The 16,135-nt window shown below is 45.5% G+C and overlaps 1 protein-coding gene across 2 annotated transcripts in view; it reads right to left on the bottom strand.

Moving 5' to 3' along the window:
• The window catches only part of SHANK1 (SH3 and multiple ankyrin repeat domains 1), a 463,174-nt gene extending 452,092 nt beyond the window's left edge, over positions 1-11,082 (bottom strand). Inside the window, exon 1 of one of the 2 annotated variants that reach the window (XM_083162439.1) lies at positions 10,082-11,082. The gene's annotated coding sequence lies outside the window, so the exon portion shown is untranslated. Of the gene's footprint in view, positions 1-9,553; positions 9,734-10,081 lie in introns of those variants that run through there. The other variant, XM_083162440.1, reaches the window with a different exon arrangement.
• Between the last annotated feature and the right edge of the window lie 5,053 nt (positions 11,083-16,135).

Genomic DNA, 16,135 nt, shown 5'->3' with positions numbered 1-16,135 from the left:
AGGCCAGGCATCTGGTCAAAGCAAACTTGACTAACCTCCCAGAAGCAGCGGGGAGCTCTAAATTTTTGAGGTAATCCCCTGTAGCCCAAATCAGTAGCTGACTTTCCCACATTCCACTGCATCCTGCCTACTTTCTAGTGAAGTGGGCAGGATTAGGCTGAAAGCAGGAAAAACTCTGTAACAGCACAAAGGGGGCATGGATAAAAGACTGGAAGGACATAATTTAGCCCCGCTCTCTACCACTGGTCCATAGAAGGGCTGGGTATAGTATAACTTACCAGCAGTCGGGATTCCGATGGTAGATTCTCAGACATTGGAGTCCCAACTTTCAGGAACCCGACAGGGGGGTGAGCGCATTCAAGCCCATTGGGGGTCATAGACCCCCACAAGGGAAAATAGCCTGTGCAAGTGGGGATGCCGACTGCCAGGCTCCTGGCAGTTGGGGTTTCCAATGTTGGGAAAAAAGACCATCGGAATCCCAACTGTTGGTGAGTCATCCGGCACCGAGAATGTCTATCCTGCCTACATGGCAGTGCATCCCCTGAACGTCTGTACTCAGCATCATTGCAACCAACAGCACAGCTATCCTCCCCTAAAAGACAAAATATAAGTCCTAGGTTCACAGTCACTACTGCTCCCCTCCCCTCCTCCAAACTCCCCTGGATAGCACAATATTCGGTACTCTTTACCTAGAAGGGCGCCCACGATTTTGATCATGGGCATCGTAAGTAAAAAAATCGCGTCGGTCGCATCGCATGCGACCAAAAAATCGCATGCGATCGACGCGATTACCGCGATTTTACATAGGGAACAATGTTAAATGGGTCAATTGACCCGATTTAACATTGGGAACAATGTTAAATGGCCCACAGACCCCAAATAGCCACCCTGTGCCCCCCCCCCCCAATTGTTAATGCCACCCCACGATCAACGTGAACCCGAAGCGTGGCGAGCCCGCGAGGGGCGGCGGTACGCGTCCTCCGACCTTTTCATACCCCCACTATCCACGTTGGCGTGGAGTTGAGAACAGATAGTGTGGCGAGCGCAACGAGCCACCGAGCCCGAAGTGTGGCGAGCGCATCGCATGTGATTTTTGGTCGCATGCGACCCACGCGATTTACAATTTAACATGGTTTTCTATGTAAAATCGCGGGCATCGCATCGGTCGCATCGCATGCCATTATAATGGCATGCGATGTACATGCGATGCCCGCAATGGGCGCCCTTCTAGGTAAAGAGTACCCAATATTCATTAGGACAAGTAATGCAGCATGCAACTAATATACTCAACTTAAAAAGACACACTGCCAACGCTCAATGCAAAGTCTATTTAGTGACATCACACAATGCAAAGTCTATTTAGTGACATCACACACTATAGGGGTATTTATTTAGCCATGATATTGCTGTGGCCATGAAAAATAGTGTTTTTTTGCAATTATTTATACCACCCCTATTCAATTATTTAACCTCTATTCAATTAATGCAAACACACGCATCAAGTTGCGGACCTGGGTACTTTAGTGCCACTTCTCAAGTTCTCATACAAAGGGCACTTATGGCAGATTTACCAGGAGAACTACACTCCTACCCCTGATAAGTGGCAGCTATCGGGGGGTTAATAGAAGGGCCAACTATAGGGCCACTAAACACACCTATGGCTGTGACTTGTTCTCCAGCAGACTGCAAGCATTTTGCAGAACAATAGAATAGCTAGAGGGGTTGGGTGGAGTTATAGCGTTTTCTGCTGTATAGGGAAACAGAGTGGGGCATTGATTAGCATCGCTGCCTCACAGTGCAAAGCGCATGGGGACAGTTCAAACCAGGGCACTGTATGTGTGGAGTTTGTTTGTGCTTCCCATGTTTTAATGCATTTCCTCTAACAGTTCAAAATTATACAGCAGCTTCCAACTGTCACAGGAGACAGAGCAAGGGCTGTTCTCAGATTAATAATTAGACCCCCTAGACTGTTTAATGGTATCCAAACCTCAAACATGTCATTTCTATTTATTCCAGGCAACACTTTTTCAGAGAGAGTTCTGTTAGTTATAGCTAAAAGCAGGCGGCATACTGTGCTCTTTGGGTGGCTCAGTATTTAGGAGGAGAAAGTGCTACCAGGAGAGTGGCAGAGCTGTTAGCAGATGGGCAAGTATGCTGAGATTTGGAAAGTATTATTCAATAACTTGTCCATAAAATGTACTTCTTCTACAGCAATAGGGGGAATCGAGGGGACTTATTCAGTGCTGTAGCAGGGTAGGAATGGCCATCGACACTATTGCCATCGATGGTTGCCCTCGATGGCAATAGTGCAAATGATCATCGATGGCAGCACATCAGGACCTGGGGTCGGAGCATCATGGATGTCAGGGGCGGAGCTATGCTCTGTGTCCCAAACAGCTCCTAACTGCTGTTACAGGCTGTGTTTGAATCTGATCGATTTGTAGTTTATCTCTTTCTCTACTTTATCACTCTCCAAGTCTTAATCATACTTGCCTGCATTAAGGGGGGAATTTACTAATATGTGAATTCTACTACACACGTTATGTTGCTACGGGCAACCAATCAGATCCTGTCTACTATCTTCTGGAGGGTGTTAAAAAAATAAGAAGTAAATTCTGATATGTTGCCCATAGCAACATCACATGTGAAATAGAATACACATCTTAGTAACTTTCCCCCTAAGTGTCTCCTCTCAGGGAGAAGCCCACAGAGGAGACTTTACTGCATTCCTGTAAATGCCTTGATTCGTGGAGAAGAAGGTAGCCGCGAATGCCGGCATTTGACCGGCAGAGGGAAGGGATGTGAGGCCTGATACAGGGGCCCTCTAAATGTGGGAGGCTTGCCCAGCCTTCCGGGGGACCGGATTTTCGTTACCCTCTCGACCATTCCTGAAGGGTAGGTAAGTATAGTCGTAATACTGTACATCTGCCAATAGGGGTGAGGAAACCTCTAACAGGCATGTCCAAACTATGGCCCTCCAGCTGTTGTGAAAAAAGTCCCATCACGCCTTGCCACAGTTTTACTATGAGGAAATGCTAAAACTATGGCAAGGCATGCTGGGATGTGTAGTTTCCCAACAGCTGGAGGGCCACAATTTGGGCATGCCTGCTCTAATAGCTTCATTCACAGTAATGTGTACTCACAAACATGAAGCGTTAGGAAGTGGAGAGATACAAGTTACATAGGGCCTTATTCTAGTTCACTCTAAGAGGCAAATTCCTTCTTAGCTGGACAAAACCATGTGCACTGCAGGGGGGCAGATGTAACATGTGCTGAGAGAATTCAATTTGGGTGAGTTATTTTGTTTCTGTGCAGGGTAAATACTGACTGCTTTATTTTTACACTGCAATATAGATCTCACTTTGGAGAAAAACCCCACCCAAATCTAATTCTCTCTGCACATGTTACATCTGCCCCACCTGCAGTGCACATGGTTTTGTCCAGCTAAGAAGGAATTTGCCTCTAAGAGTGAACTAGAATAAGGCCCATAATACCATGCTATTTCCTGCACACAGCTAAAGAACAAACAAGCTTAATAACTGCTAATGCTAATCACATTGAAATTATCTCATATTTTCGAGCACAACATTTGCTAATTACAGTAAACGTTGGATGAGGTTGATCAGTGAGTGCAATCATCTTCAGACTGCAAGTGAAATAGGATTACCGCACTCTTATCGGGTCTGTGACTAAGGATTTTGTGTCTCTTTATTGAATAATCTAACATCATTGTTAAACATCCTACTGTACAACTGGCCTTTTATGTGTTACACACCGATGTCCCTGCGTCTGGCTCTACTCGCACGTTACCGTGATAAATGGCTTCATATTGAGGAGTTAATTCTTCATAATTGCAATATACACATCCAACCAGCAGCTCTCCCGGCAACTTCTCCATAGTGCGTACAGGGAGCAGCTACTGGGGAATAAGATCTGTCTCCCTTTGTTTTAGTGTGCAGGCATTGTAGATGCCATCGCTTTCTGTATTTCTTTGTGAGTTGCATCGTTTGTATGGAGAGGCCATAGGGTACAATGCAGTATTTAGCCATTAGTGCATTTGTCTGTTGCTTTTCGTAGAGAAGAAAGAAGAGTCTATCAAGCGTTCTCACCCGAAACGTCCAAGAAGTAATTGTCCTGGGCTTGAAGTCAAACATTGCCGAGCTTTAGATATAAATAGGTATATTGGTACCTGAAATAGGTATAATGATATCACATATAGGGGAAGATGTTTCCAAGCTTGGGGAGAGATCAAGTACCAACCAATCAGCTCCTGACATTTTTCAAACACGGCATCTGACATGACAGTTAGAAGCTGAATGGGTCGTACTTTGGGGCTAATGTATCAAGCAGATAAAAGAGTGGAGGAGTGTAGTAGTTGCCTACAGCAACCAATCAGCTTTGAGGAAGCAGATGCCAAATCTATGTATATATGTCAAACTACTCTAGGAGGTGAAGTACCACCACTGACCATTAGAGGCTACTCAACTGACCAAAAAATTCCTTTGTGTGCTAAAGGATGTCATAACAGAAAGTGAAAGCAATTTTTGCATGGACACTGGTCTGTTTCAGACTTGCTGGATATGGAGAAGGGAAGTTGTGAAGACAGTAATTGGAGGTAGGAGAAGATAGGGACTTGGGGTGAGGTGGAGAGTTTGTGGGCTAAAATCTTTCACAGTTCAAAGTGAAAGTAAAAACTGTCACAGCTCAAAGTGAAAGTACATTGCAGAAGCCATCATTTTTCCTGGCTTTTAACCAGTACATTCTATAAAATGATAGATACTGATTGGTTTCTGTGGGCAACTTCACTGGTCCACTTCTACACTCTTTTCTCTGCTTCTTGTATAAGCCTTTATATCTCTCAGCACTTTATCGTTCTTCAAGTTTTCATTCATCTCCCCCATATAGTGATTATAAAGCAAGTGACTGTTTGGAGGAGCTCTCTGACACTTGGAGGATCTCTCTGACACTTGGAGGCTCCATCTCTTCTTCTGTACCTTCTTGTAAATCTGCTGGAAGGTGGCGCTAAATATCACCCACGCACTATGGAGGCAGAGAAAGGGCGGAGACGTCCCCTGCAGCAGAACCCTATCAGTGCACTTTCCCTACATTTCATATCTATGGATTAGGATGGGGGGAGTGGCCACTTGAAGTTAAGGGCTTGGCTACGCCCATGGGGCAGGGCCAATACAAGGCTTCTCAGTTCCCTAGGCAAAACCTCAGCCTACTGCCCCTGATCAACGTCACACTGCCACCATTACCCACTTTTTAAGTGAAAATGTGGAGGTGACATCGTAGACGTTCCATATCTGCCACCTTACTTAAGTACCACAAAGATCTTCCTCATAGACATCCTTAGTTTGTGACAGGTGGACTCGGTGGCACCTCCCTTCACCCCCATCCTGGTGCCTTACTGCAAACACAGAGGCTACATTCTGGCCCAACACCTATTCATTACTGTGACACAGTAGGGATGGCCATGGTTGCCTTTGCCATCGATGGTTGCCATCGATGGCAATAGTGCAACTGGCCATCAATAGTGGCATACCATGCAATGTATGACTATTGATCTTTTTAATTATCAATGGTCATCCATTTTCATTTACTGCTTGGCCTGTGCCCCAATTTAAACATCGGGGCATGGCTTCACGGTTGTGCTATATTCTGCGTCCCGGCCCCTTGGTGAAAAAAGCAAGAAAACTATTTGTTTGCACTTGACATCGATGGAGGGAAATCATTGTGTTATCTCCTCATCGATGGCAAAACTATTCTGCATCAGCCATAAACCATCATTGATTTTGAATCATCAATGGCCAATGGCCATCCCTATTACACAATTTACAACCATCATAGGAAAATACACATCCACAGGCAGCATAGCGGGACAGAGGGCCTTATTCTAGTTCACTCTTAGAGGCAAATTCCTTCTCAGATGGACAAAACTATGTGCACTGCAGGGGGGCAGATGTAACAGGTGCAGATAGAATTAGATTTGGGCGAGTTATTTTGTTTCTGTGCAAGGAAAATACTGTCTGCTTTATTTTTGCACTGCAATATAGATCTCACTTTGAAGTAAAACCCCACCCAAATCTAACTCTCTCTGCACAAGTAACATCTACCCCACCTGCAGTGCACATGGTTTTGTCCATTTGAGAAGGAATTTGCCTCTAAGAGTGAACTAGAATAAGGCCCAGAGCCTCATATAAGGACTACCCCACTTATAATAAGTGAAAGGTATGTACCAACCTCATGCTTTTCTGATAGGCTACATTCTTGTGATTAATGGTACAGCCCAGTGATCAGGTGATAGATCCACTTTAAAAATGATGATGTTTTCTTCATTACACAGATATATAAAAATCTGCACAAGTACTGTACTTTGCAGTAATGCAATTACATACACTTTAGTAGTTATAATATTACAGTCCACTTATAAATGCATTTCCTTGCACAGGCTGCTAGTGAGCTGGATACACCGTATCATTTCTGTACGAGACAAATACAGTACTTAGTAGGCCTCTTATCTTTTTATGTCTTTTACCAGGAAACACAAAGAACAGCTAATGGCTGCGCTGTATTTCTGGGCCATCGCGTTGTAGCAAGTGACATTACTAAAGAGCACATCATGGGACAAGTGACAATGGCACTGTATATTATACATGAACAACAATTCTTCTGGTTCACTGGCATCAATCACACCGGCAGATGAACCATACAGTAGCACGCCAGGCTGCAGGTGCAATGGACTAGCTGCAGGTGCAATGGATCAGCTGCAGGCGCAATGGATCAGCTGCAGGTGCAATGGATCAGCTGCAGGTGCATGGAAGGAAAAGGTTTTTTTTAGAAATATAATCACTTTTGATTTTGCTTGTTAACCGTTTGAGTGCCAACATCTCTGTGAGAGGTGCGCAAAATATCCACTAAAAATGCCAGCGTCGCTAACATTTGATATAAAAATTCAAATGAAAAATGGGTACTTGTTTCCTATCTGGGCGCCCAGGTTTTCAACGTACGGCACCGTAATGAAATCGGATCGCATCGCATCGTACACACAAACGATATTGAACGATGCGATGCGATGCGATCCGATTCGATTTCCCATAGGAAACAATGTGAAATGGCTCAATTTAGCCAAATTCTCATAGGAACAATAGTAAATGGGCCAAAAACACCCCTGAACATTGAAATGTCCCCCCAAAAGTAGTTTACGCCACCCCGCCATCAACGTGAACCCGAAGCGTGGCGAGCGCAGCGAGCCCGCGAGGGGCGGCGGTACGCGTCCTCCGACCTTTTCATGCCCTACTATCCACGTCGGCGTGGAGTGAGAATAGAATAGTGTGGCGAGCGCAGCGAGCCACCGAGCCCGAAGCGTGGCGAGGGGACGCGGATACCTTCACAGTTATACGCGTCCCCTCGCGGGCGACGCGGACACCTGGGAAGCCCGCGAAGGGACGCGTTTACCTGTGAAGGTATCCGCGTCCCCTCGCGGGGCTCGCTGCGCTCGCCACACTTCGGGCTCGGTGGCTCGCTGCGCTCGCCACACTATTCTATTCTCACTCCACGCCGACGTGGATAGTAGGGCATGAAAAGGTCGGAGGACGCGTACCGCCGCCCCTCGCGGGCTCGCTGCGCTCGCCACGCTTCGGGTTCACGTTGATGGCGGGGTGGCGTCAACTACTTTTGGGGGGACATTTCAATGTTCAGGGGTGTTTTTGGCCCATTTACTATTGTTCCTATGATAATTTGGCTAAATTGAGCCATTTAACATTGTTTCCTATGGGAAATCGAATCGGATCGCATCGCATCGCATCGTTCAATATCGTGTATGTGTACGATGCGATGCGATCCGATTTCTCTACGGAGAATAGCATGGTGCGCAATTAACTTAGTGGGCGCCCAGATAGGAAACAAGTACCGAAAAATGTTGTGTAAAAAAAAAAAAAAAAAAGATTATATTTCCTATATAAAGTAAACATTACAGGTCATTATTAAGATCAATACAAATGTTTGCTTGCCAATTTTCACACCTATTTCGACAAATTTACTTGGCACTCATAGGGTTAAAGTGTGTGCCCTAATTTTCTGGGCCTAGCTTTCTGTCTATGGGTATATACAGTAGTAGGGAAATTAGAGTGTAAGCGTCATTTCAGCATGCTGCAATGTTCCCTATTCCATAGCCTTACACTTATGTTACCTAGTTTAGTCCCACACACTAGGCAATCTAGTAAAAGATATTGCAGGGAATGGCCCGTATGAACGATATCTTTTACTGTATCGCCTAATGTGTACACTGAAGATCGATAACGATGCATTCTCCCGCACATTGTTAATGACTCCCTCATCCTGCCTCTCCTAATGAGGGAGGTCCTCAATAACAACGGCCATGCAGTAGCTACAGCATGGCCCTTGCCCCACCCCCCCATCCCTGCCACCATCGTTCACAACTCGGCGGCATCAGTAAGTGTGTATGCACTTCCCAAAAACGGCACCCCACTGGGTCTCTGCCAGCAGCAATATCAGTGTTAGCGGTGATCAGCAAGGGCTTTAAATATGCTCGTTATTAATAAATTAAAGGAAAACAAATCCTAAAAGAAACTAATGCTGGGTACAAACCAGTTAATATTGTTGAAAATATAGGTCAGTAACGTTACCCCCCCCCCCCTCCCCCCATACATGCATTCGCTGATGATATTGTCAGATCGAGCTTTATGTACAGACGATAGGAGGCATATTGACTGTACAGACTGGATGATACATGTGTGATATCATCAAGCATGGGCTTGATACCTGCTCTGGAGATGTATGATTTACATAGATTGTTAGCTCTTCAGGCTAGGCACTCTATCATGCTGTGCAGTAAAATATCAGAACGGCTCATTTCAGTGTATTAATTCAAGAGAAAAGCAGAATACAGGCGATGGCGATGCCTCCACACACATTTTTGTACACACATTTTGGGGTCATCTCGACAGCTCTCGTAGGGGACAACTCTCTGATGATTAGCAAGATTATCTGAATGGCACATCAAACCAATAACAAACATTTAACTGTTGGGGTAAACCCCCTTTGGGGATATCCCATACACTTGGGTCAAGATCACGTTTCCAGAAGTAATACCGACTTATTACATCACAAAAACATTCCATTTGACATTTTTGTTAGCAACATGCAACACAAATAGGAAGACAGTTTGGTAAAAGCAATAAATAACCATAGGATAGTCTGTATAAACCATATCAATGGTACCCAACCAACCATATATACATATATGCAGCCAGAGAGGAAACCAATGAGACCAGATTGAGTACACACACAATGCTAGAGTACAATGCATGCTAAGGGCATTGAGTATACAAGCTCATTATTCTCCCTGACTACCATTTCAGCACTACAGCCGGGGACAGCTCATTCAACCACCAAAGCCAATAACTCCATAAATAAATGTCACTGTCACCTTAAACAGCCCATGTGCCCGTCTCCCGATCGCTTCCTTTACTTTTCTTTTTTTTTTTACTTAGGAAGATGGATGCGATTCGGGAATAAATCTGCAAATTACCTTTCGCAGTATGATAAGTGTGAAGCTGCCATGGGGGAACTCAGCTCCTCTTCTGCCACAATTTAAGAGCTCTCACTTCACAGTGATACTGACCTCAATTTCATTCTGGATTTATCCTGGATACGACCCTCAGGGATAATAGGAACGTGAGGCACAATACAAGTGTGGCACACACACACATCTCCCCACAGCTGGGAAGAGTCAGACAGTGTCTTTGCCACATTGCTGACACTACAACACAGGGCATGCAGCTTGGGGGGGGGGGGGCTTTACTGAGTCCCAGGAGCCTCACTCGCCTTAGTTGGCTTCATATGGGCAGAAGGTGGCAACAACTGCACCAACCTGTACACACAGAGTAAAATTAAGAATCCAGCAGGGGAGTCAGATTGAATATTCTGCATGTACAGTATGGTTCCTATTGCATTAAACCAAGGCAGTAAGGGAAGGGAAGGCACGGTAAAGATTTTCAGAGCAGGGGATGGAATGCCAAGGCTGACCTCATACTGGAGTATAGTGTGGGTGTCCTACCTGCTGGTTTGGCTGGCAGGGTGGAGACAGTAGGTGATGACCCAGTCCTGTAGGACAGTCACCATACTCTTTCGCTGGACATCTCCATCTGCTCTCCCTTGGAATACCTGGATCTTACTTCTCTCAGAGCAACCTTTCCCAGATCCGGTTCCAAGCACTCAGTCCCTCCTCAGTGTGAATCACTGCAACCCCCACTCTGGCTGCTCCCAGCAGGATATGGCAGTGTGAAACACCGTATTCCTCCCACACAAGGTCTGACTGTCTCCTGGTTTTCTATTCCCAGCATCAGTCCACTCCTCTAGCATTGACTAGTGCTGCAGCAGCACGCCATTCATGTTGTGCTGCTTGCAATAGTAAACCAATGAGCTGGCTAATGCTTGAAAGTCATTTTTTTCTGTCCAGATTCCTCTGTGTGCCTGGCGGATTCCTCAGCATCCCAAGAGCCTTCTCCCCTTCTCCAATTGTGACATGCTGGCTCCCCCAGCTTAGTGCTCCATGGTCCTGCCTACCTCCTTGTTGCAGGTGGTTATCCTTCCCGATGCCTTGTCCCTGGAGGCCGTACTAAGATTCTGCTTTCAGCAGCTTGCCTTGGATGCTCATTCTCCTCTGTCCGTGCATTGTTCTGGCTGCTGCTTCCTCAGTCCTGGAGCAGGCAGAGCTCTCTCTAGTGTTCATCTGTTTCAGCAGTGGAATGTTATCACTTGCTGTTGAGGAATGCTCTCTCTTTATGGCATTGGACGGAATGCCATCATTAAGTATGCAATTAAAAAAAATAAAGGTATTTTTCAACTATATTGTTCACATTAACCATTTAGTATGCATTGATCCAGTCTTTAGTGGGTTATATATATTAAATATCATAATATTGGAACTGTATGTTGGCCATGCTGCAGAAATGTAACATACATACATGTAGTAGGCAGCCAGAATATAATCTACTGTAGTTCCTACTGCAGGAAGTCTCCAACTCACCCTGATCTACAGTGAGCAGCGCTTGCAGGTATTATGTCATCTTCAGACCCAGCAATCACCTGCGGAGGTGGGAAGAGCCAGGTGCTGAGTTTTAGTAGATAGGGAAGGGTCCTGGGAGTTGATGGACAGGACAGAAGTTAGGACCTTCCAACAAAGGGGTGATTCAGACTTGCTCATTACTGGCCGAATTCAGTCCCCTGACACATGTACAAACCTCTTGAGCAAATGCCTTTGACGAGTTTCACACCAATGCCAGAGCATTACCTCCATGGTGTAAGTGTACACATCCCCTCGCACGCTAGTGAAGGGATTTGTGCGGTGTTGGTGGGGGCACTCTGCCGGGCAGCAGGCTACATTCATACAGATAGTGGTAGATGCTCAATTAGTTCAGTAAGACCACTCAGGTGCATGCAAGGGAGGGGTTAATACTGAGTAAGTAAAAAAAAGACATTGGTTCCCCAGCACACTGAGTGGTATTAGTAACCAATCTTGAACACTACATGATAATAGAATTCAGAGATATTGGTTACATATACCTGCGCAGGTGTATGATATGCCCCCAAGCCACGTCAAGGCTTCTCTGTATATTGGGGGTCCCTAGCACTATATCTAGGTGCAGGGTGCGGCACCCCAAAAAACTATCATAAGCTAGAAAGCCCAGTCTCTCTCCGCTCTCCTTCTCTCTGGGCACAAACAATAACAGTAAAAAACATTTTCTAAATTATTGAAAACCTATTACATTGATGTTGGTGGTGTCTGCCGTGTAAACTCCTTCTTTGTAGTCATAACTAAGTTAACAGTCATAACATCTGTTAGGTTTAGGGGTTAGCATACTTCATATAGGGTATTAGGGTTGGTGTAGCGGATAGGGTATTAAGGCTAGTTAAGGGTTTTGAGGGGACCCAAACCAGATTCTTGCCTAGGGCCCTTTCTTCATAGACTGCCTACATACACCCAACACACACGCACACAGCATACATACATCAAATGCAAGCACATGCACACAGCATACATACACTAAACATGCATCATCCATACACAGCATTAATACATACATACAGTACATACATACACAACACACACATCATGCATACATGCATACATACATACAAACATAACCACACAAAATAAATACATACATACATACATACATACATACATACATATGCACACACACACACACAAACAAACAGTATATAGATACATACATAACACACACAGCATACATAGATATACACACAACAAAAAGCATACTTACACACAGCATACAGTACATGCATAACACGCACACACACACACACACAACATGCATACATACACACCATAACACACACAGCATATATACATACACACAGCACACATACAAATACACACACACACACCATACATAGGTACACACACATAACATAGATACATACAAAACATACACGCCATACAGAGATGTACACACACCATACACACATACATATACACACACAGCATACATACATACATACATACACACATGCAGATACATACATACAACACAGCATACATACATGCAAAATGACACATACACAGAGTATACATAGTGTAGGAAGTCAGCAGGAAAAGTGCTTGATGGCAGTTATGTGCCACTGAGACTGCTGATGTCAGTGATATAAATCCCAGACAGGGCTGAAATGAGTGGTACGGTCAGGGTTTTGGGTATGCTTCAGGGTTGCAAAGCCTCCCGGAATGGCCGGAAAGGTGGCCAACCCTTCCGGATTCTGAAGGACCCCCACTCCACCCCCCCCCCCCCCCTTATTGCGGCTCCCCCCCCACTACCACTGACCGCGGCGTTTAAATTACCTGATCTGCAGATCTCCGGGGAGGGGGTAGGACTAAAGTGTCATAATCGCGTCATTTAGCCCAACCCCCTCCACGGATATAGGCAAATTGAGTAACTTTCCTTCATGGGGGCAGGGCTTAATGATGTCACGTTTAATCCCCGCCCCCTGAACTCCTGCTGAAAGTCTCCTCTCCGGGCTTCTCCTGGAGAGGAGCTTTTAAAAGTCGGCAACCCTGGTATGCTTGTGTTGGTTTGCTACTTTCCATTCCTATAACACACACTAGGTTAATCAACTCCTGAGCTGGCAGTTCAGGTGCCGTTCTGGGAGTGATTAAGAGGGGGAAGCTGCCTGTGGGCAGTGTTGGGGATTTGTGTGTGGAAGAAAGCAAGCTAGAGAGAGCTGCTGCTAGTATCTGTCTGGGACCTGCCAATACAGAGGCAGGGTGAGTGCCTTGGTCTATGTCTGCGTGTTCTGAAGCTAAAAGAGCAGAGACTTTGTGTTAAAATTTAGTGCAAATAAGTTTACCAATTGCTGCTGAAGAAAAGCCTGATTTGTTTTAGACTTAATGTGCTGCCCACAAGCCTCCTGATAATTTGTTTATTAATAAAACCCTGTCTTGCTGCAACCAATTTCATACCTCCCAACAGTCCCGATCCAGAAGTTTTTTCTTCTTTTACTTAAAAAAACTTTTATTTATGAAGCCAATATATATGCAAAAAAAAACTTTTGCCAAAGATATAAGTAAAAAACTTTTCCCAAAGATATGAATAAAAAATTGCAAAAAATACAAAATATAAAACACAGTATACAGTCTCGTTCCTTGCAGAAAAAAAGTTTTAAAATAGGCTCACCGGACCTCTCGGGGGCAGAATCTCCTACCACTTAGATGTTTCTCAGTGGGATTTCTTTAGCAGGATGAAATGCTGCTCCTTCACTGGTACTCTTTCCTTCAGGCACCACACTGCCACTGTGGTGACCCTTCGGGTTTTCCCTGTGTTTGGATAAAGTATTCCCTCGTGTGTAGGAGATAGGGACAGGTAATCCTTAGAGCAAAAAGAACACACAGCCTGCGTTCCTCTCACCAGCCAGCACCTGCCTGCGCTCGCAGTCTGGCAGGGTCACCGGGACGCTGATCTTTAAATGTATGCTGTGGGGCTCCGATGTTATCTGGATACCTCTCCCAGGCTTCACTTGAATGTATGTGAGCCTCTCGGGGTGCTATTGTATATACCCCGGTACTGCTCCCTTGTGTCTGGCGGCTTTTTACTTTTCTGTGAGCTCCAATCTCCAGCTGCTCATCTACTAGTTTCAACCTCTCAAGATCTTGAGAAAGACCCAAGAGGTTGAAACTAGTAGATGAGCAGCTGGAGATTGGAGCTCACAGAAAAGTAAAAAGCCGCCAGACACAAGGGAGCAGTACCGGGGTATATACAATCGCACCCCGAGAGGCTCACATACATTCAAGTGAAGCCTGGGAGAGGTATCCAGATAACATCGGAGCCCCACAGCATACATTTAAAGATCAGCGTCCCGGTGACCCTGCCAGACTGCGAGCGCAGGCAGGTGCTGGCTGGTGAGAGGAACGCAGGCTGTGTGTTCTTTTTGCTCTAAGGATTACCTGTCCCTATCTCCTACACACGAGGGAATACTTTATCGAAACACAGGGAAAACCCGAAGGGTCACCACAGTGACAGTGTGGTGCCTGAAGGGAAGAGTACCAGTGAAGGAGCAGCATTTCATCCTGCTAAAGAAATCCCACTGAGAAACATCTAAGTGGTAGGAGATTCTGCCCCCGAGAGGTCCGGTGAGCCTATTTTAAAACTTTTTTCTGCAAGGAACGAGACTGTATACTGTGTTTTATATTTTGTATTTTTTGCAATTTTTTATTCATATCTTTGGGAAAAGTTTTTTACTTTTAAACTCCCCATCAGGTATCCCCCAGGTCCACACCTTTCCATCTCACCATAAACTTAACCTAAACCTTAACACTAACTTATATAATAAAAAAGACACAGACACAAGTGCTGGCGTTTCAAAATGAATGTCAATTTATTTTGACAATTTAAACTAACTATATATATAATGGTGGCGGCACCAAAGAACGGTCATTATAGGAAAGTGGGGTTAAAGATGTTACCATACACACCATCGCTGGTGATCGCTCTCCCCGGTCATCCACTCGTGCTAGTGGTGACCACCCCCCGGGCGGAAGCATGGCCGATGACCATCGATGTCAGGAGAGAGCGACACCCCACTATCTACACACACACACATCAAGATCTTACAAGGATGACCGTTCTTTACCGCCGCCGAAGAGAAAAGAAATAGGGAAGGGTGGGCGGGGCTTTTTCAGACAGAGGGAGAACTTCCTGTAAGTATGTTCCTTTTCTTCCCTGTCTGTACCCTCCCACTGCTCTGATAGGCCTTGTGCCCATCCTATTAGCATATCAGCTGACCTTCCAGTGTAACCTGGGGAACCCATCAGTGGTTTATGCTCACTCAGTGCTTATTCAGCATTCGTGGTTCTTAAACTCCCCATCAGGTATCCCCCAGGTCCACACCTTTCCATCTCACCATAAACTTAACCTAAACCTTAACACTAACTTATATAATAAAAAAGACACAGACACAAGTGCTGGCGTTTCAAAATGAATGTCAATTTATTTTGACAATTTAAACTAACTATATATATATAATGGTGGCGGCACCAAAGAACGGTCATTATAGGAAAGTGGGGTTAAAGATGTTACCATACACACCATCGCTGGTGATCGCTCTCCCCGGTCATCCACTCGTGCTAGTGGTGACCACCCCCCGGGCGGAAGCATGGCCGATGACCATTGATGTCAGGAGAGAGCAACACCCCACTATCTACACACACACACATCAAGATCTTACAAGGATGACCGTTCTTTACCGCCAAAGCTAGGCCCTAAGCCGCAGCACCGCCACCAAGTAGGAAAACGCTCAGCACTGTGTATCTAACCAACTAAAGACATCGCCCAAAAACAGAGCCACGCCCTCCGGGCTCAGATGAACACCATCGCTCCTATACAGCGCACTCCGCTGAAAGCTGATGGCGTCATGGCGAATAACACCCCCGCCATTGGTCAGCAGATACTTCTCAACTGCAGCGTTCACCGTCTTCCGTGAACGCTCCAGGCGGGGGCAGGACATCGCATTCCTCCACACTATCCTCGATATAATGGAGGACCACACCAACTTACATGCAGGCAAATACAAAGAAATAAAATAGAGGTCCCGCACAATC

Source organism: Crinia signifera, chromosome 19 (assembly GCF_055691185.1).
Source record: "Crinia signifera chromosome 19, ASM5569118v1, whole genome shotgun sequence".
Classification (NCBI taxonomy): domain Eukaryota; kingdom Metazoa; phylum Chordata; class Amphibia; order Anura; family Myobatrachidae; genus Crinia; species Crinia signifera.
The sequence above is the reverse complement of the archived record's forward strand: the minus strand, read 5'-3'. Positions and strand labels throughout refer to the sequence as shown.